Source organism: Pantherophis guttatus, chromosome 7 (genome assembly GCF_059756535.1).
Source record: "Pantherophis guttatus breed Tessera chromosome 7, ASM5975653v1, whole genome shotgun sequence".
NCBI lineage: Eukaryota > Metazoa > Chordata > Lepidosauria > Squamata > Colubridae > Pantherophis > Pantherophis guttatus.
The window spans coordinates 75,631,562-75,653,905 of NC_142069.1; the positions used below are offsets into that span (position 1 = coordinate 75,631,562).

The 22,344-nt window shown below is 38.0% G+C and overlaps 1 long non-coding RNA gene across 1 annotated transcript; it reads right to left on the minus strand.

Moving 5' to 3' along the window:
• Positions 1 to 17,765: 17,765 nt before the first annotated feature.
• Positions 17,766 to 19,129, minus strand: LOC148112938 (uncharacterized). Its single transcript, XR_015728814.1, has 2 exons — positions 18,926 to 19,129; positions 17,766 to 17,903 (listed from the first exon to the last, which is right to left on the minus strand). It is a non-coding gene; the product is annotated as an uncharacterized LOC148112938 (long non-coding RNA).
• Between the last annotated feature and the right edge of the window lie 3,215 nt (positions 19,130 to 22,344).

The window sequence follows — 22,344 nt, forward strand, 5'->3', positions numbered from 1 at the left end:
ATACTAATAAACATTTTAACTTATTTTAGCAAGCTTCTCAGAACATTTATAAATCTTTCATTTTCCTTTCCCAGAAGAACAATACGCTGCATTGCAATAGAGATTAAATCTTGGAATTTACTATGTCTTTGTCCTACATTGTGTTATGCTCAGAGGTGGTATTCACTTACCTTCACTACCGGTGCGCAAATGTGAGCACTCTGCACATGCACATAGCCTATGCACATGTGCAGAGCATGATGATGTCCAGGCGTGTGGGCGGAGCCTCTCGCAGCCGCCGCTACCAGTTTTCCCAAACCGGATAGAACCGGTTGAATACCACCACTGGTTATACTGATAAAACAGGAAGTGTGAATATTTCTACACAAATTTGTAATATCAGGTCCGTCAAATGACCACGGATGTCTTGAAACATTGTCTACAGGGATGAAATCCAGCAGGTTCTGACAGGTTCGGGAGAACCGGTAGTGGAAATTTTGAGTAATTCAGAGAACTAGTAAATACCACCTCTGGCTGGCCCCAGAGTGGGATGGGAATGGGGATTTTGCAGTATCCTTCCTCTGGAGTGGGGTGGGAATGGAGATTTTGCAGTATCCTCCCCCTGCCATGCCCACCAAGCCACACCCACAGAACCGGTAGTAAAAATATTTGGATTTCACCACTGATTGTCTACGAATCAGCATTTGAAGCAAGAGCATGTTCAACAGATCTGGTAACCCTGTGACACCTTCATCACACTTCCTAAAGCATTAAACCTGAGCTGGTGGAACAGCTGGTGCTCTAAAAAGTAGACCTCTCACTTTGGGAAATCCCAGCTGAGCCCACTGACAGAATGCATGCCCACACTCACATTGCTTGATGAGGATGAATGATTATTATTTGGATTTGGTTTCCATCTGTTTGGTGCTTGGAATCCAAATCTGACTGTGGATGCTGTTTAGTTGAGCCAGGTGTTGCCCTCACCATTACTAATTCTCAACTTAGATTCAGACATTTCCCCAGTTTATTAACCCATAACCATAAACCTACAGTCATAGTGACCGCAACTGTTTTCTAAAATGTTCTGAACATCCCTATTTTTAGAAATGGACCATTCCATTTTGTTTTCCCACCAATAAGAGTGTATGCAGCATCGCGCTTTTGTCAGTTATTTGGTGTTTTCTGTAGCGGCATTCGAATTTGAGTTTCGGTCATTTTGATGGCAGATCTTTGTTAACCAAAGTTAACAAAGTTTTCCGCCAAAAAGAATGTGATTTGATGATCCAAACTTCAAAAAAAAAAAAAACTGTTCTAAAATGGTATGGAGAAGCAGAGAGTGATCTGAGTGAAGTGAAATCGGATTGTGACGAAATTTTTGTAATGGATGATGAGGAACTTGCCGCCACCACTGATTCTGACATCAGCAATGATGAAGCTCCCAATGAAATTGATGACCAGGTACAATCGACATCGTGCAATAATTTATATGGCAAGAACAAATTCAAATGGTCTTCTGCATCTTTTGGAAGCAATAGATCCAGAACTGCTAGTCACAATATTGTTGTGCAATTACCTGAGCAGCTAGAAATCTCGGAAATTCACCTACTCCCCTAGAGATTTGGAAATTATTATTTTCTAAAGAAATTATTAGCGCCATCATTCAGTGGACCAATGTAAAAATTAGTGAAGAAAGATTGAAGTTGATGGAGAAACAAAGCGTGACCTCCGCAATGTGAATTTGATAGAGAGCAATAAATTATTTGGTTTACTGTTCTATACATCAACTTTTAGATCCAACTATGAAAACATCAAATGTCCTTTTTGCTACTGAGGTCATTATGACCTCATGTCTGTAATAGCGTAGCCAAAATAGTACGTCTGTGGTTACGGGTTAATTGGAGAGCTATCTCTAAACTTTACACCTCCTAGGAATAAGGCAGGTGTCGATGCAAGCTCTGGACTTGTCAAACCAGCTGGTGATGAACGATAAAATGACTGGAAACGCACCGCTAATTTTACCTTGGTTCAAGCAATAACAAGATCTGGAAATCTCCTGATTTGACAGTACTTGTTCCCCCACCCAAATGAGTGCTATGACATATATAGCTGCTGTCATATCAACTTATTATCTCTTGAAAGATAAAGTGTCTGGATCAACATAGGCATTCCTTATCTCATCATAGGCAGTGAATAGTTCTGCTTGTGCTGCATTGTTTCTGATTGGTTTGGGGGCAAAAAAAAAAAAAGGACTGAGATGAAAAGAAGGATCTCACTAACTGTTCCTGTTAGATTAGGAACTAAGCCATCTATAATATACTGCATTTATTTGAATCTCTGCTCTTTTTTTTTCCCATACAGCTAGGCTGAAGGAACTGAGACTAGTTAAATACATAGAGGATTAATTCAGAGACAAATAGGATTTTAATAATACATGGATTTTTTTTGTGGGGGGGGAATCAAATCACTCACAAGAACAAACCAACAAGAATCAAGAGCAAATGCAAGAGAATGAAATCGTTTCTCCCCCCCCACCCCCACTCCCCCATCCCTAGTGGAATAAACTGCTGAGCAAGCAAATCCTGTATGTAGAATAGAAAAATACAAGGTTTGCAGAAAGAAAAAAATCCTAAAGAATATCCACCCCACCCCCCAAAAAAAGAACTTATAGGACAGTTTTTAATGATGTGAAAAATCATTAGCCCAGCAACTCATGTCCAAAGGCCAAAGAACTCATCTCAACACTCACTTCCCCAACAAGCATTCTCCATATCTATGATCACACCTGCAAAGCTGTGTATATATATGCAGATCATCTATCATACTATCAATCGTATAGCTCAACAGCAGAATCATTAATAAATGTCCAAAATGCTTCAGATTTTTTTAAATTTAATATACCAGTGCTCATTGTTTTCTCCTCCTCCTCTCCTCCTCCTCTCCTCCTCCTCCTTTTCTTTTTTCTTCTTCTTCTTCTTCTTCTTCTTCTTCTTCTTCTTCTTCTTCTTCTTCTTCTTCTTCTTCTTCTTCTTCTTCTTCTTCTTCTTCTCCTCCTCCTCCTCCTCCTCCTCCTCCTCCTCCTCCTCCTCCTCCTCCTCCTCCTCCTTCATATGGCTTATCTCCATCAAAATTTCATGGAGTCAGGGGTTCAGTGGTGGGTTGCTCCTGGTTCTGTCCAGTTCTATAGAACCGGTAGTAAAACCGGCAGGAGGCTCCACCCACCTGCCTGGATGTCATAAATGACAATCTGCGCATGCGCAGAAGTTTCTGTGTATGCGCAAAAGTGCACACGCATGAGCAGAGCAAGCACATGCACACGGCCCCATTGCAAACCGATAGTAAAGGTAAGTAGAACCCACCCCTGCAGGGGTTGGCTTGGTGGATCATATGCTTTAAGGAAATAGTTCGATACAATTTCAAGGTGAAATCTATTACTAAAATATTTGGATAAGAAATTGGTTATTTGTATAAGAGGTTTTTTTTGGGGGGGGGGGGCAACATATGTAATTCCTTTCCAACTTCTAAATATGTTGGGTTTCTCTTCAGATTATATACTGCTCAAAAAAATAAAGGGAACACAAGCAGAAGACATCCGAGATCTGAATGAATGAAATAGCCTTATTAAATACTTCGTTCTTTATATACAGTAGTTTATACACTGCTCAAACAACTAAAGGGAACACAAAACTACTCTATGTAACGAACACAGTATTTAATAAGGCTATTTCATGCATTCAGATCTCGGATGTCTTCTGCTTGTGTTCCCTTTAGTTTTTTGAGCAGTGTATAAATCTTTTATCTTTTTCCCACTTTGGGCCTTGTAAATCAATCCCATCAGACAACAGCATTAAGAATTTGCCCCGCAAAATCCAGCCAATTTACAACTTTTCAGACATTTCTGGTTGCTGCAGTGAGTCAATAAATACTGTCACTTTGTCCTGTGTTTGGCATTGTTTTAACCTTGCTGCAACATAGGTAAACATGGATGATCAATATACTATTCAGTACTTTAATTGATCAAATTAAAAAAAGGAAACAAAGCAAAAGAAAAGGGGAGAACTTTCCCCTGCTTGGCTTGAAGCCTTTATTTGACCTTTTAATTAATTTTGAATCATATACATAGATTTTCAGATATGACCTTCATTTTATCCAACAGAATCTTGTGTACTGCAATGCAAAATTTCTTTGCATTTGACTATCATAGCATAACTGATATTTAGAGATTAGTATGCCCTATTCTGGTGAGTTAATAATACTAAAGGTATCTTTAATTTAACTGTGTCTTCTTTGATTTTAAAAAATTAGCATATTTGACAACACAAGAAAAGTTCTGTTCTATTATCATGATTGTCGTTGTCATCATCTCACTGAACATTCATGTTATTTTGATGCCATTTTGGGGATCCTTAACCCAGCATAAACAATATCTTTAGAGTTTTCCCTTTTATGGTATCCGTCTCAAAAGCTAATGCTTTCTGCCCAGGGGTGAAATCCAGCGGGTTCTGACAGGTTCTGGAGAACCGGTAGCGGAAATTTTGAGCAGTTAGGAGAACCAGCAAATACCACCTTTGGCTGGCCCCAGAGTGGGGTGGGAATGGGAATTTTGCAGTATCCTTCCCCTGCCATGCCCACCAAGCCACACCGTGCCCACCAAGCCACGCCCACAGAACCGGTAGTAGAAAAAATTGGATTTCACCACTGCTTCTGCCTATTTATAGCTGGTTTCCTTTCTTTTGCTATATGTTCGCATTCATCCTTGCCCATCAAAATAAGAGCCTTGTCACAATCAAACCAATTTAGAAATCTATAATAGGGATAAGCTGGGAAGTATGTTTATTAAAGTCATACCAGTTAATTCAAGCTCTTTTTTTGCATGTGCTTATTAAAATATGAGATGCTTCAAAATTACTTACTGTAGGAATGTATTAGCATCATTGGAATCAGTCTGAGGATTGTGAATTAATTTAATACAAGGTTTTTGCAAAGAAAAAAAATCAGCCAAATACTGGAACAGCAAGCAAAATTAGTTTATTAAGCACATACTGAAGGATATTAATGGAAGAGACTCAGTGGGTGGCTCTTTCTATCTATCTTACCACATTTTTATTTCACTCAGCCTAGAACCTTCCCTGTGGGAAATGCCATCAAAGGGAATTCTGAGGGAAAAGAATTACTTTACTCCTGTATAAGAACTTATTTGCACATTAAATCAGTAGAAAAGCCAGGAGAAGGCTTAAAATAAGTACAATGGCCCAGACGTAATAAACTTGCCGTCTCAGATATCCAAAATATGCTTAAGTTAGAGAAAATGTGCCCGTGTCATATCTGACCACCTTAGACTTTACTATGTAGTCTTCAGAGGTGGGTTTCAGCAGGTTCTGACCAGTTCTGGAGAACCAGTAGTGGAAATTTTGAGTAGTAAATACCACCTCTGACTGGCCCTTCCCCATCTATTCTCTGCCTCCCATGTCCCAGCTGATTGGGAGGAAATGGGGATTTTGCAGTAACCTTCCCCTGGAGTGGGGAGGGAATGGAGATTTTACAGTACCCTTCCCCTGGAGTGGGGTGGGAATGAAGATTTTACAGTATCCTTCCCCTGCCACACCCACTAAGCCATGTCACGTCCACCAAGCCACGCCCACAGAACCGGTAATAAAAAAATTTGAATCCCACCACTGGTATTCTTGTAGTTTACTGGCATTACTGTCAATCAAATAGATAATGAGAGTTTTAAATTTGGCCTATCATTTAATTATTTTAATTTGCTTTTAAATTCTATTTTTGTACATTGTTTTTATTATGGCTGTTCACCGCCCTGAGTCCTTCGGGAGAAGGGAGGTATATAAATAAAATAAAATAAATAAATAAATAAATAAAATAATAAATAAGTATAAAACCCATCCAAACATTGTTTTGTAAGCTCATCCAATAATTTTGCCATGAAGTGCTGCATATAATTGAATGCGTTCATCAAAAAGGCCAAAATAACATCAAACCTTTGACGCAATCTCCACCTCTCTTCCTACAGGCATGCAGGCAATGTCACAACCCCCCACACAAAAGGGACAGCATTTTGGTCACAAATGCCGCTTGACTCCTTTGCTTCCCCTATTGTAACTTTTGAAGGATCACTCCTCACAACCACTCTTTTTATTGATATCATTTTCATTTTAATGTCACCCCCTGCTACAAGGTGGAGTAGTTACTAGGAGCATGGGGGATTTAGCCAACAATAGGCAGAGAAAGGGTGTGTTTGGAAAATAAAAGAAATGCTGGGAAATTAAGATGTCAACCAGGTTAGCTGTGGGAAGTGCTTGATAGGTAGGAAATTGGAGAAAAGTCTCTTTAGCATATAAATAGGTTTAATTACAGTGCACACTGGTGTCTTTTTTACGTTGCATTTCTTTTGCTGCTTTTATTGTCTTTGTCTTTTTCTATCCATAGTATGCTTTCTGTGAGAATTTAACTCTATGGGACTAGGCATTTGTTTTTATCTCCAGAACAACAATTAGGTGAAATAGGTGAAGCTAAAAATGTGTCACTACCCTATAATCATATAAAAGGATGAACCTGGGACCAACTACCACACTGTAGTGCTTTTAGTGGTGATGTTTTCATCACTTGCAATGATAAGTGCAATAGCAATAGCACTTAGACTTACCGTGTTTCCCCAAAAATAAGACCCTGTCTGATATTTTTTTTTGAATCCTGAAATAAGCGCTTGGCTTATTGAGCTCAAAAGCCCGATTGGGCTTATTATCAGGGGATGTCTTATTTTGGGGAAAACAGGGTATATACTGCTTCATAGTGCTTTACAGTCCTTTCTAAACAGCTGACAGAGTCAGCATTTTGCCCCCAACATTCTGAGTCCTCATTTTACCAACCTCAGAAAGATGGAAGGCTGAATCAACCTTGAACCAATCAGGATCGAACTCTTGGCAGTGAGCTGAATTAGCTTGCAATACTGCATTCTAACCACTGCACCACCACGGAAGGGTTTTACAAGCTAAGTCGTGTTTGCTAAGAAAGGATTATTTTAACCATACCTTATATTATCATTATTTTAGTTTTACAGCCAGTGAGGGAAACGTGTTTTTCATTCCACAATTTAATAAATTGGTTTATTCTCATATGGGGATTTAATTCTTGGTGTTTAATGTACACCAAGACATAGTCAACCACCTGTGAGCTGTCCAGTCAGGAAGCACACCTAGAACTTCTACTTCTAATTTTATTTCAAGGTTACATTAATAGAATAGATAGAATAGAATTTTTTATTAGCCAAGTGTGATTGGAAACACACAAGGAATTTGTCTTGGTGCATATGCTCTCAGTGTACATAAAAGAAAAGATATGTTCTTTTCTTATGAAGAATCATAAGATACAACACATAATGATAGTCATAGGATACAAATAAGCAATCAGGAAACAATATCAATATAAATCATAAGGATACAAGCAACAAAATTACAGTCATACAATCATAAGTGGAAGGAGATGGGTGGTGGGAACGATGAGAAGCTTAATAGTAGTGCAGACTTAGTAAATAGTTTGACAGTGTTGAGGGAATTATTTATTAAGCAGAGGATGGCGTTCGGGAAAAAACTGTTCTTGTGTCTAGTTGTTCTGGTGTGCAGTACTCTATGGGCATCATTTTGAGGGTAGGAGTTAAAACAGTTTATGTCCAGGATCCGAGGGGTCTGTAAATATTTTCACAGCCCTCTTTTTAACTCATGCAGTATACAGGTCCTCAATGGAAGGTAAGTTGGTAGCAATTGTTTTTTCTGCAATTCTAATTATCCTTTGAAGTCTGTGTCTGTCTTGTTGGGTTGCAGAACCAAACCAGATAGTTATAGAGGTGCAGAGGACAGACTCAATACTTCCTCTGTATAACTGTATCAGCAGCTCCTTGGACAGTTTGAGCTTTCTGAGTTGGCGCAGAAAGAACATTCTTTGTTGTGCTTTTTTGATGACGTTTTTGATGTTAACTGTCCATTTTAGATCTTGCGATATTGTAGAACCTAGAAATTTGAATAAAAGAATATTTCAAGTCTGAAAGTGTATCTCCCCCCTCTCGCCTTTATAGCCCCAAATTTATAATTATTGTTTTGAACAATATTTCTTAAAAAGCCCCAATCAATAGGAATTTCAAGACCTGGAATGAGGTGGAACAATATTCTAAAGTTTTCCTTGGAGACGGTAGCACTTTTTTTAATGAAAGTAACTCATAGAATATTATTTTAGTTAAGTATATATCTAGGAAAGGTCAATCTTTATGCATGACTAGCTTGAATTTGTATTTCAGATTCATATGCCTGCCCCTGCAGCAAAACTTTCAACTGAGCAGAAAATACTTTTCCAATCAGCCATTTACTAAAACAATCACATTGCCATAGTTCTAACAGTGCCTGAACTACCACTGTGACAATTTGCCACGATTTAACTTTTAAATTTGAAAACACTGACATGATGGCAAAAATGAGAAATAGCAAGAGCAAATGCATTTCAGCAAAGGGCAACCCTCGTCATGTAATTGTCACAGGATTGTGTCAAACAGACATACACTCACAGTTGTGGATAATTGCCTTACACCTTTGCTTTCTCTTTGCTTCCAAGCATGTGGAATAATTTTATGTTTCTAGGAAAGGGTTTCTCTTTTTTAAAAAGACATCTCACCTCATTCCTTTCCTGAGATAATTTTTAAAATGTTCAAAACAGGTTAACTCTCTACCTTTTCATATTAAATGTACAATCATTTGAAGGCATGTTAATGCATATGATCTGCACATACTTTTTAATTGCTTCATATTGCTTTAATATTCTTAGCACTGTTAATAAGGTATTAGCAAGAGATTAAGTTTAGACATGTCAGCATGATCAAACTATATTCCAAAATAGATTCTACTTCTATCTGCCAAGGTACATTCATGCTTCTTTTAAGGCTAGAGACTGTTCTGAGTAAGAAATGAATGCTTTATTCTCAGACAAGGAGATCTGCTTCTATATTCCAGCAAATCTGGTGAAAATGTAAATGCAATCCAACAAATGAAGATGCTAGACAACATAATATGTTTGCAGACTCCCCTCATGTTATATTTCTAAATATTGTATTTTTCACTCCATAAAACACGTCTGACCATAAGATGCACCTAAAAAATATATTCTGCTTCATTGCACCCACCACCAGTCAGCTGAGCGATGGCTGGGTCCCAGCGTCCTGTAGCCCCACCGATCAGCAGGCTGGATGACCAGAAATGCCGCCATTGCTGCCTCCTCTGTGTCTGCTGCCTCCACTGGGGAATGCTGGAGCTTTCACCGCCAAGCAGCTGATTGGCGGTTAGATCAGCTTCCTGGAATACCGCCGATCAGCTGTTCCAGGCGGCAATGACGCAATATTCACTCCATAAGATGCACAGACATTTCCATCCACTTTTTTTTTTGGGTGGGGGGGAGAAGTGTGTCTTAGAGAGCGAAAAATATGGTAATTATATTCTCCAAACTGGATATCAATCCCTTTTGTCTTCTTGTTCTCCTTTCCTATTTGCTATGCTGCTTTAAGGTAAGCATTCAAAAATTATACTTCATTTTATTTTAAGAGTGTGAATTGTTCTAATACAATATTGCCTTAGAACATTTGGGAGACATTTTCCTGTATGATAAATAGCACAACTCCCTTTTTCTATTTTTAAAAGTTGTTCCTGAATCTAGAGGATTATCTATTCATTCTCTCTGTGTTCCTCTCCCTTTCCTTCGCTCTCCTCTCCTTTCTTTCTCGCCACACATTTTGAAAAACCGCAATTGTTGCACTCATTTCAAATGTAATTACTTTTTGCACTTCTCAGCCAATTCTAACAATTGTTTGCTGCATGAAAAAGGAAATTTATACTTGCAAGACAATAGTACCTGATGCTCTGCAGGAAACCTGATGGGCTTGAAAAATAAGAGCAGAAGATGTAGTAATCTACTTTCACTGAAATGCAGATGAGTCATGGAATCAACACTGAACTGGAAATGGTCAAAGTATGATGAACAACAAATCTGCCCTTGATCCAGGAAAAACTATGTATTTTTAACTTATGGTAGACTAGAATCCATAGTTGCATCAAATACCAAATGCCCTACTATGCCATGAGTTCAGTAGGGCTGCTTTTCCACCCACATGCTGTAAACGATTTCTTTTGAAAAGATTTCCTTTTGAAAGGTGACTGTGGCAGATATATGATCAGTGTGTTTCCTTTTATCACGCCATTTTCTTCTTTAGTCCTTTGTTTAGAGGTCTAGAAGTTAATTTCTGTTATCTCTCACCAATTCCTGATTAAATATTGGCTTTTTTTGCGTGCCATCTATGCCTTTTTATCTATCCTTTGTGTAGAAAGTTGAAAAAGGTTCCACAGCCAAATATCTATCCTACAAAACAGTCTGAAACAATTAACCAGATATGTTGACCGGCACTGTGAGTATTTCTACAACTCACAAATATCGAGATTTCCCAGCATTTTGTTCTATCTCTGGAAATATTTCAGAGGGAAGGGGCCTGAAAATACCATGTGTTCAACTTTAAGCTGCCTTTCTTAGAAAGAAATGTCTCACTGTGTAAAGTACATTTACTACAAAACTGAGACTTGTGTAAGGGAGAAATAAAGAGTTAACTTTTCTTGACAAGATAAAATTCAGCACTGTTTTCTCATGAAAGACAGGTGCCTTACCAGGGTTGCTTTCAAGAGCATCTTCAGCTGACAGCTTGACAGAATAACACTAGGGTTTTATATTAGTAGGAGTAGCAATAGTAGTAGTATTAGTGTTTAATTTTAGAAGGCTGTCTGTAGAGTTGCCTGGAGCCAAAGTTGACATGGCGTATAGTTTAATTATTCCCTTTTAATTTATCACAATAGGACATAAGAATTAAATTTCTTCCTGTTATGCCTATGATATACCATGTGATCAATCTCCTGTTTTAGAACTTGATATGTATGCACTGGATCACACATTTTATTGTTTGTTTTGTATAGGAAAGTTGCCTAAAAGCGATATGGGTGGCAAAGAAATATAATGAATAAATTAAATTAGTAAATAAAGATGTGAAGCCTCACATCTCATTAGGCACAGCCTCATTAGGTTGTGACTGTCCAAACTGTCCAACAAGTGACCTTCCCAATAGCCTGTTTACAATAAATATATTATTCTTGTTTTTAATATAATTTTTTTCTTTTTATTAATATAAATAAAAAAGAGCAACATATTCAAAATCCATATAGACAGTGTGTTGTCCTGTTACAATTCTTTTGAGTAATAAGCATCACAGTAATGATAATAGCATTCTCTAATAGTAATCTCATAATAACAGTGCTTTTCCTCATAACATCAATACATATTAATTGTTAATATTAATCAAAATTAATCAAATAAGTTACGGTAAACAATCCTAATCCTAATAATAAGATTAGTCTTTCTCTTATGGTTTTTGAAGTTCTAACTCCTGTTTCTGTTATTTAACCATCGATAGAACAAATCCCATACCTCAAAATATTCAGTGTCTTCCTTTTCCTTAATTTCAAATGTTAATTTATTCATTTCTGCACATTCTAAAAATTTTGTTATTATCTTTTCTTCTGTGGGGATCTCCTCGCCCTTCCAACATTGTGCGAACACAATTCTGGTCGCTGTTAACACATGTATTATTAAATATGCATTTCTTTTACTATATTTGTCTGGTATGATGCCCAACAGAAATATTTCCGGTTTTACATCTATATGTTCCTTTATCATTTTTTCTAGCCCGGTGCGTACTTTGGTTCAGTACCCTCTTTTCCCTAAAATAAGTCATTCCGTGATAATAACCACAATTGAGCTTTTGAGTGCATGCACTAAAATAACCCCCCTCCCAAATAAGCCCTTCCCCAAAATATTTAAACACATGCTCAGCCAATCCCTGCCATTTCCTCTGGTTAGGGTTGGAACTGGAAATCAGGTAAGATGGCAAGAGGAGCCCCATCTTGCTCCATGTGTCCCAAAATAATAAGACATCCCTGAAAATAAGGCCAAGCACTTATTTCGGGGTTCAAAAAAATATAAGACAGAGTTTTATTTTGGGGGAAACATGGTATTTTTTTGCTTTCGAGCATGTCCACCACATGTGGTAATACGAATCCGGGTTTGCTTGCACTTCCAACACTTATTATATTATTCATTACAAGATGAAGAGAGATCTAAATTTATAATTCAAAAAACCCTTTCTCTTCTTATTTTTAACTCCATGTTAAAATGATATGTATGGTGGCTCTAGTGTCTCATTAATGAGAAGAAATTAATTAATTAATAGTGTGTATTATTATGTAATAAAGCTATTCTAAAATGAGAGGGAAGACCAGCAAGATCTGATTCAGCCAAATATTTGCAAATTCCAGCTGGAAAGATATAAACATTGGCTCTATTGTCCGAGATAGTCTGAATCTCAATCAGAATCAAAATAAAAATTATCTTAAGCAGTTTCATCTTACATACCTTATTAGCACTTGGTTACTATTAGCTTAGTACAATTGTTAGGAAAAATGCTGTAAAAAGTTGCTAGGGATTTGTTATCATTCCCATTTAAATGCTTAGAATTTTTTCCCCCTCTAATTTCTAAGTCTTCAAGAGCAACCCCACACAAACCTGCTTAGACAATAAACCAAATAACCTGGAATTAGTACCTTTATATTATTTGGTACCACAATGACAAGTAGTAGGAAATAAAAGGTTTTAAGGATTGTACAGTGACACTCGGCTTTTTCAGTTTATGACAATAGAATGATGAATTTTCTTGCAGCGGCACTCACTGATGGCAGGAAAGGTTAATAATTCATTTAAACATTCATTACATGTCCCTATCAAAGTCATCTTAATTTCACAAAGACCTTAAGTTTCTCTTCAGGGATGCTCTCTCTCAGGGATACAGTATGATACTTTATTAACAAAATGGCAAGCGCAAAGCTCATGTCAAAACCTGACGGATGATGTTGTAAATTGGTGCTTCTCACACAGCAGAAAACCACTTTCAATAGTTGTTTTCAAAGGTGTGTTCCCCAGAAGGCATCAATGTTTCAGTTGTCAGTCAGGATTATTTAATTTCTTAATGACAGTCTCTTCTATTTTAGATGAGATAAAGACACACAATCAGCTGACAAAGAATAAGATTTTTAACAATGCTGCTGATTGTGTGTCTTTATCTCATCTAAAATAGAAGAGACTGTGGTTAGTTGAAGATATAATATTTGCCATATATTTAGTAGGAATCACAACACATATACTGTACTTACCGGGCTTGGAACATTTCGTTTTTAAACATTATTAACCTTTTTGCTTCAAAGACCAAAAAAAAAATGTTTAACTGAGTGCACAAAAGTTAACATTTAATATTTGACAAGTAATAGAATGTAGCATACACACACACGCGTGCACAAACACACACACACACACACACAAAAAAAAAAATACTAGCTTATGGTGAAAGTACCACTAACAGTTTATAATACTGCTGTATGCATATTGTAATAGGGATGTGGTGGCTCAGTGGCTAAGATGCTGAGCTTGTCGATCGAAAGTTTGGCAGTTCAGCAGTTCGAATCCCTAGTGCCGCATAACGGGGTGAGCTCCTGTTACTTGTCCCAGCTTCTGCCAACCTAGCAGTTCAAGTAGAAAAATAGGGACCACTTTTGGTAATGAGCCTTGGTGGCGCAGCAGACTAAAGCACTGTTAAGTAACACCAGCTGCCTGCAATTACTGCAAGTTCAAATCTCACCAGGCTCAAGGTTGACTCAGCCTTCCATCCTTTCGAGGTAGGTAAAATGAGGACCCGGTTTGTGGGGGCAATAAGCTGACTTTGTATAAAAAAGAACACCGCTTGGGGGGGGCAAAAGCCCTACTAGGCAGGTATATACAAAAGTATGAAGGCTATTGCTTAACGCATTGTAAGCCGCCCTGAGTCTCCGGAAAAGGGCGGCATATAAATCGAACCAATAAAAAAATTAAAAAAGGTAACAGCATTCCGTGCACCTTTGGCATTTAGTCCGCCGAGACGTCTTCGGACAGTGCTGGCTCTTCAGCTTTGAAACGGAGATGAGCACCGTCCCCTTGAATCGGGAACGACTAGCACATATGTGCAAAGGGAACCTTTAGCTTTACCTTTAAGGACCTTATAGCAGGAAGTTTTCCTTTCCTTCTCCAACTCAGAAATAACCGTTACTACTAATTCACACTCACTGCCTCATCTAGCAAACAAATCTGTATCTCTTCAGCCCACACTTTTCTTTAAACTCAGCAAATAATAGAAATATTTCAGTCATAGAATGTTGTGTCATTTAACACTGAGTAGCTTCAAACATGTCTCCAAGGACAGAGGTAATTTCATCTAAGATAGTTTATTGGAAGTTCTTGGGCTAGAACTATTTTTTAATGTTGTGAAACTGCCCAGGATGATCTGGAATGGGGCAGCTGAGAAATGTAACAGATAGATAAATAAGTAGATAACTCTTACATGCTGATGCATCAAGCATTCTGGGAACAGTAAAACAGTGGTAAGAAATAACATTGACTTGCTAGAAGTGCTACTATAATCATAATAGGTACAGTAAAAAATAAAAATAAACTTCTAGTCTCAGAAGTGCTATTTTAAAAAATACTACATCGAATTAAAAAAAAAACAGGGAAATAAATAGTTACATGTAATCCACTAACAGCAGATTGTATACCTGGAAACATTATCTTGACTTTACTCAGATGCAGTCACAGTTGATTCACTGCCTGTCAAAATATTGAAGAATTACTAAAAGAATCACAGTTTGGCTGCCAAGCAGATGGTTTCTATATATGTTGTATATAAATGCGTATACATTTTGACTGTAGATTAGAATGGAGACCAGCTGTGTTTTATTATATATTCAAGGACATAGCCTTCTAAAAGACCACTGATTTGTTATCCCTCCCCATCCCATTTTCTAAAGGTAATAAACCTCAGTTGGATTCAGACAATATCCCACGTTGGCTCAAATTGAATCAAAGCTACCCAAAGGTGCTTTTTTCAAGAGTCAAGTGGACTTCCTTGGTTTTTTTTTTTTTGTTTGTTTTTGTTTTGTTTTGTTTTTAAATTTGATTTATATGCCGCCCTTCTCCGGAGACTCAGGGCGGTTTACAATGCGTTAAGCAATAGCCTTCATACTTTTGTATATTTATACAAAGTGAGCTTATTGCCCCCACAAACTGGGTCCTCAATTTACCCACCTTAGAAAGGATGGAAGGCTGAGTCAACCTTGAGCCTGGGGAGAATTGAACTCGCAGTAATTGCAGGCAGCTGGATGTTAAATGCTGCCTTTAGGAGGCATTAACCTCCTACGCCACTCAGGCTCCTTTTTCAAGAAAAACAAGCCAGAAACACCCCTCCAACTGTTAACTAGCAAAGTATTTCTTGTCTCCTCGAGTTGCCATGGGCAGCAAGTGGGGGAGCACATTCCATGCATACCTTCTTCCAACGTTGGATCTCAGCTTACCAAAGCCCATTTGTGAGGGTTTCTACAGCCCGCGAGAGTGCCTCATTGGAGAATGTGATTTATGACAGACTGAGAGGAGGGGGGAAAGAGGGTCAAAGTTGAGCCGTAAATCACGTGCGGCAGAGTACACTTCACTGGTATAGATGCCGGCATGCTGCTCCTAATAAATAATTGGATTTCTTTTGAAACTTGGCTCGAGACTCATGAGTTAATTAGGGCATCTGTCGGAACCTTGACAGCAACAAGTATGAATTCACCAACATTCCCTACAGATGATACCTCCTGAGAAGGCTTAACCAGTTGCGGGGGGGGGGGGTGAGCATGTTTCTAATATGCAGGTGGTGGTGTTTGCATTCTGCCTTGTCCACTTTCTTTGCTCCAATAGAATTAAACCAGCCACAAGTAACTGGGTGAGTCCATTCCCTGGGCATCTCCATATGACTTGCACCATAAGAGCCATAGTAGGGCAGTGATTAGAATGCAGTATTGCCGGCTAACTCTGCCCACTGTCAGGAGTTCGATCCTGACTGTCTCAAGGTTGATTCAGCCTTCCATCCTTCCGAGGTTGGTAGAATGAGGACCCAGATTGTTGGGGGCAATAGACTGACTCTGTAAATTACTTAGAGAAGGCTGCAAAGCACTAAGAAGTGGTATATATATATATATATATATATAGATAGATAGATAGAGAGAGAGAGAGAGAGAGAGACAGAGAGAGAGAGAGAGACAGAGAGAGAGAGAGAGAGAGAGAGAGAGAGAGAGAGAGAGAGAGAGAGAGAGAGATAGATATAGATATATATGTAGGTCTCTGGTTATTCGGGTCTTCTCCCACGTAAAATTGGAAGTGTCTTGGCGACGTTTCGACAAAGTCTCATTCGTCATCTTCAGGCTGGTGTTCTCGGCTTCGTGCTTCCAGGAGCAAATTGCAAATTGCTCCTGGAAGCACGAAGCCGAGAACACCAGCCTGAAGATGACGAATGAGACTTTGTCGAAACGTCGCCAAGACACTTCCAATTTTACGTGGGAGAAGACCCGAATAACCAGAGACCTACATGCAAACACCCGCGAAAACCTGAGAATATATATATATATATATATATATATATATATATATATATATATATATGTAATAACAGATAGTAGATTTTGTAAAATTATATAGAGTATAGGACAGGGACGAAATCTAAATTTTTTTGCTACCAGTTCTATGGGTGTGGCTTAATTAGTGGGCGGGGCTTGGTAAGGTGACTGGGTGGGCGTGGCCAAGTCAATGTCACTTCTTTGCCCTTTTTTAACCTACAAAACACAACACAACACAACTGGCTCACCCACAATGTAAAAGCAGCTGTGCTAGACCGAAAATGGCCCCTGCAACAAGCAGGAACCTCACACAGCCACAAAAAGCCCAAAAAAACCAACTTTCACACTTTACACACACAAAATTCCACATACAGCTTTGTGAGATTTTGTGTGTTTGTGTAGTTAGAGTGAAACACTACAGAAACACACTAAATCTCACAAAGCTGCACAAATATTATTTTATTTTAATTTATTTTTATTTTTATATAAAAGCAGCTAAATTTAAAACTTCCTAAACTTTAAATGGCTAGGTCTAAAAAAAGAACAACTAAAAAAACCCCAATTAACTATTTTTTTAAAGCTCCCAAAGGGGGAAAAAACTTACCCAATAGAACAGGGGTCTCCAATCTTGGCAACTTTAAGACTTGTGGACTTCAACTCCCAGAATTCCTCAGCCAGCTTTGCTGAGAGTTGAAGTCTACAAGTCTTAAAGTTGCAGATAGAGCTTCTCACCGATGAGCTTGATTGCAGGCAGGGAGATTCAGTTGCTTGCTGATGCAATGGATTGCAGGTATTACAGCAAGCGCATTGTGACCAGCAGCTAAGGTAAGCAAGCTGGAGGCTGGGGGTGGGGGGGGGGTGGGAAGAAAAAAAGAAACTTTTTCTTTTAAATGGGTCTGACAATCCAAGCTGAGTTGCCTGATTAGCAGGCAACTCAGCTGGGATCGTCAGAGCTTGGCTCGTCAGAGCTTGGCTCGTAAGAGCCATTTAAAAGGAAAAAAAAGGCTCTGATGATCGCTTGGCTCAGCTGGGTATGGGGGCAGGGATTTTTGCTACCGGTTCTCCGAACTGCCCGCCGCCATCGCTACCTACTTGCCCAAGCCGGTCTGAACCGGGAGCATTTCACCTCTGATATAGGAGAATATTAGTGTGATGATATGTAAATGGTCACAGTCATGCACAAGAGTTGAATAAGAATTGTTTAATTGTTAAAACCCAATAAAACTCAAATGAAAAAAAAATGGAAGACTTCACATATTCAAATCAACTGCAAATGAATCCCATTGATTTTGATTTCTGATTTCCATGTTTCTTCCAAGGATCTTCCTATTGAATTTGAAAGGGAAGTTGGAAAAAAAGTAGAAAAGAGTTACATTCATCAGGCAAACAGCCTCTCTCTTTAGAAAATAAAATCTGTAATACTCCCCACCCCCCAACCTTTCATTTACTGGTAACTATTTGGAAAAAATATGCTATTCTGATAAACAAGGCAATATTTTTGTTTATTTTGGGAGAGAATTAGATTATATTTACAGGGACTGATGCCTTCTTTGGTGGTGAATTCTGCTAAGTTTCAGAGAGATATATGGATTTCATGCAAAGAGATTCAGGACTATTAAGAACAATTACATTTTGTTAAATCTCCCTATTTTGTGACAGAAACATTTAGCTAGTTATATTTAGCTAAATATAACCTTCCTATCAAGGAAGGTTATAAAACCCATGGCTCCCATGAGAAACTGCAATGCAAAAGTGGAGAACAATTTAAGGAAAAAAATATGATATAAACAAATGTGCCCCCCCAATTGTTTTTAGTAGAACGATTGAATCATAGTCCTTCAACTTCATTTTTTTTCTTCTCAACCACCTAGATTATCTCACATATAGAAAAGTCAAAATTTCTGTTTTATTTTATTTTATTATGCAGCTAACAGAACATGTCCAGTTTCTCAGAAGGCTTCAGAAGATTCCAGGTTCTTGAAGTTCTGGAATCTTTCTTTTAACAAGAAAAGCAAGGGGGAGAGGAGAGGAGGGGAGGGGAGGGGAGAAGGGAAGGGAGGAGGGAAGGAGATGAGAGGAGAGAAGGGAAGGGAAGAGAAGAGGGAAGGAGGGAAGAGAAAAGAAGAGAAGAGAAGAGAAGAGAAGAGAAGAGAAGAGAAGAGAAGAGAAGAGAAGAGAAGAGAAGAGAAATCATGTTAAGTCTTTTCTTACTTTGCTAGGCACACTGTTCATCTTTCACAAGCCTACAAAATGTCAGATCATTTTAACAGAACTGATTCAGTTCTTCAGTATTTATTTACATGGAACGTTGAATGTATAAAATTGATTCAATTCATTTCTATACTCACCTTTCTGTTTATCCAAATGCTCAAAGACGTTTGCAACAATTCCAAGCAGTTTAATAGTTAGGTGTTTCTGGCCAAGAGTTATACTTTCCTTCCCACTGATCTTCCCACTGATAATACTTGAGATGTAGGCGGACTGCATGGAAGGAATGACATTATTATATTTCTCATTGATGTAGAGACACATTGTAGGCCATAGGAGGTTTAGAAGAGATCTTTCTCTGCTTATTCCTAACATTACAAAGCATACTGTTAACAATTTGAAGCCAATACATTCTGTTCTGCTTATTCCTCTCTTGTCTTCTACATCTGATCTTTTCCCCCAGTCAGCAGTGAAATAGAATTAGAAAAGAGCTTGCTACATGCTACAAGGAGAAGAGAAAGGTTTTCATAAATTCTCCTTTAGCTAGAATTTGCAAAGGCATTCAAAAAAGACTTTAAATGTTGTGCATAAAGCTCTCAGAAAAGCCAGTACTATTAAAAGAAAATGTCTGCATAAGAGTGATGTAAAAATAACATTGCTTTTTCATAGCTATGAGGACACATAATTCCTTTTCTCTGTTGTCATCTACAAATGTGCTGGTAAAGATAAGGAAATGCCTGTATACATTTTTGAAAAGGTGAGGCATTTTCGAGATAATTGAAAGCCCATGTTAATACAAAGCAAATATTATGCAAGGTGAGAATATCCAAAAAAATATCAATCAGTTGGGGTAGTGAGTCTTCTTCAGAGATGACAAAGCCAGTTTCACAATGTCATTCTTGAACTAAAGTAATCTGATTTCATTTTTTCATTGTGACATTTCCTTCACTATCTGTTTTCTCTTTCTAAATGCAGTAAGATAAATTCTTTTGAGTGAGGCTTGAATTGATGGAGTCAACAATGCAAAAGTGGTTTGCTTTATTCCAGATTTCCCCCCCCCCCCAATCTAACCTAGAAATCTGACATTTTTCTGCTGGTCACCTTTCCAAGTTCGATACAAATTAGTTCTTGAGATTAGTTAAATCAATCTATCAGTCAATCAATAATATTTATTTGGTCAACGACCAACAAAATTTAAAAGAAAAAATAGATAAATAAAATCATTTTCGTGTTTCCCCAAAAATAAGACCCTGTCTTATATTTTTTTGAACCCTGAAATAAGCGCTTGGTCTTATTGCCATGTGCTGAAAAGCCTGATTGGGCTTATTATGAGGGGATGTCTTATTTTGGGGAAAACAGGGTAATATAACAACTAGCAAAATAATTAAAGTCAGTGCTAGAGTCCAGCAAATCACAATATGTTTATTCTTAGAAAAATATAATGTACTAGCAATTCTACAAATTTTACTTAGAAAGAATACCCAATTTTTTCAATATCAGTTAATCACTTATTTCCAAGCAATATTAAATTGCAGCTTTCACAAACCTTTTAAATCATCAATGCAGGCCTTAAATGCATGAAAAAAATGCTGCATGAAATTTCCACTTTGCATACAGGGCTATAGGGATAACTTTCTTCCTAGAATTGATTTTCTATTGCCAACTGTACAGTGTCTATGATGTTTTATGAAATACTATTAATATTTCCCATAGTATATTGTTAACATTTTAACATTGTTTGAGATGTTAACATATTTGGAATACTTTGCACCAGCAAAGCATTGTCTGCACAAAAAAGAAAATGAAAACAAAAAATTAATGTTTCACAACTAAAAAATAAAATGTATTATTATTGTTATTATTTTGCTCATAATTTTATCTGCTCTCTTCTATTTATGTTTGGGTTTATTCAGTGGTGAAATGCAAATTTTTTTACTACCGGTTCTGTGGGCGTGGCTTGATGGGCGTGGCAGGGGAAGGATACTGCAAAATCTCCATTCCCATCCTACTCCTGGGGGAAGGATGTTGCAAAATCTCCATATCCACCCACTCTGGGGCCAGCCAGAGGTGGTATTTGCTGGTTCTCCAAACTACTCAAAATTTCTGCTACCGGTTCTCCAGAACCTGCTGGATTTCACCCCTTGGTTTATTTCAATTCATAGAGAATATCACCCTTATTGGTATAGACATCTAGTGCAGGCCTGTCAAACTGGCAGCCTGCAGGCTGGATGCATCACATGCAGTCCACTCCCACCCTGGCTCCACAAAGGCAAAAAATGTTGCAATACGTCATGATACATCATGTGACACGATCAAGTTTGATACCCATGATCTAGTGGATGACATTATGATGGTGTCACACATATCAGGATGTCATTATCCCAGTGACACAAATTATGTGATTTCATTATGATGCAAATAATGTTCATCGTACATAGTTTAGCTACCCTTTCCTATGCACTTCCATGCAAATGGGATTTTCTTGGTCCCATTTTATTTAACTCCTAACCCAAAATGATATGTTTCTGACCACAAAAACAATAAATAAATAAAATAAAATAGGACACTTTTGTGATTCTGTGCTACAGCTATGTCTCTTCTTCGCATTTTAATGGTCTGCAAAGGCACATTTATTTTAATAGATTTTTTTTTCCAGTTGTATGCCTGGTAAAAGCTTCAGTCACAACAGTAAATAAAATTTCTGCCTGCCTGCACAATCCTTTTTTGAATACAAATATCCTTTCTCAAAGTATTTGCTCCCAAATTTTTGCAGACAGTACTAAAATAAGAAAGTGTTGTGTTAAAATTTCAGTATTCACCATTATCCAAGGTCTCTTCCCTCCCTGGAGTCACCATCCCAAATGGGCACCACAAACAGGAAGTTCAGAGCCAGCAGGAATGAGACTGCCTGTACATATCACCAATTCATTTCTCCACCAAAGTGGTACCTACTCATGTGGGACATGCTTTCGAACTGTTAGGTAGACAGAGGCAAGTGATAGGAGCTCATCCTGCCGCACAATGCTAGGACTCAAACCATTGGAGTAGAGACTATCTCCATGTCATTAAGAGACTGAGCCATCGCACCTCTAAAATTTCAATAATGAATCAGCACATATATAGCAATAGCACTTAGACAGATATACCACTTCATAATGCTTTACAGCCCTCTCTAAGCGGTTTACAGAGTCAGCATATTCCCCCAACAATCTAGGTCCTCATTTTACCGACCTCGGAAGGATGGAAAGCTGAGTCAACCATGGGCCTGGTGAGATTCGTACTGCCAAATTGCAGGCAGCCGGCAGCCAACAGAAGTAGCCTGCAGTACTGCATTCTAAGCACTGCGCCACCACGACTCACCGCAGCTTTGATATGAAGCATATTAAAGAACAGGCAAAAAGCATAAAGCCTTGTGAATATTAGTAATTATTCAGTCCGATTCTATAGTTAAATTAAATTAAACAGGATCTAAAAGGACAGGATCTATATAAAATTGCAAAACTAATCAGTACAAATAAACAAAAAAGAATGCCACTGAGATTACTAGTTTTTATCTGAC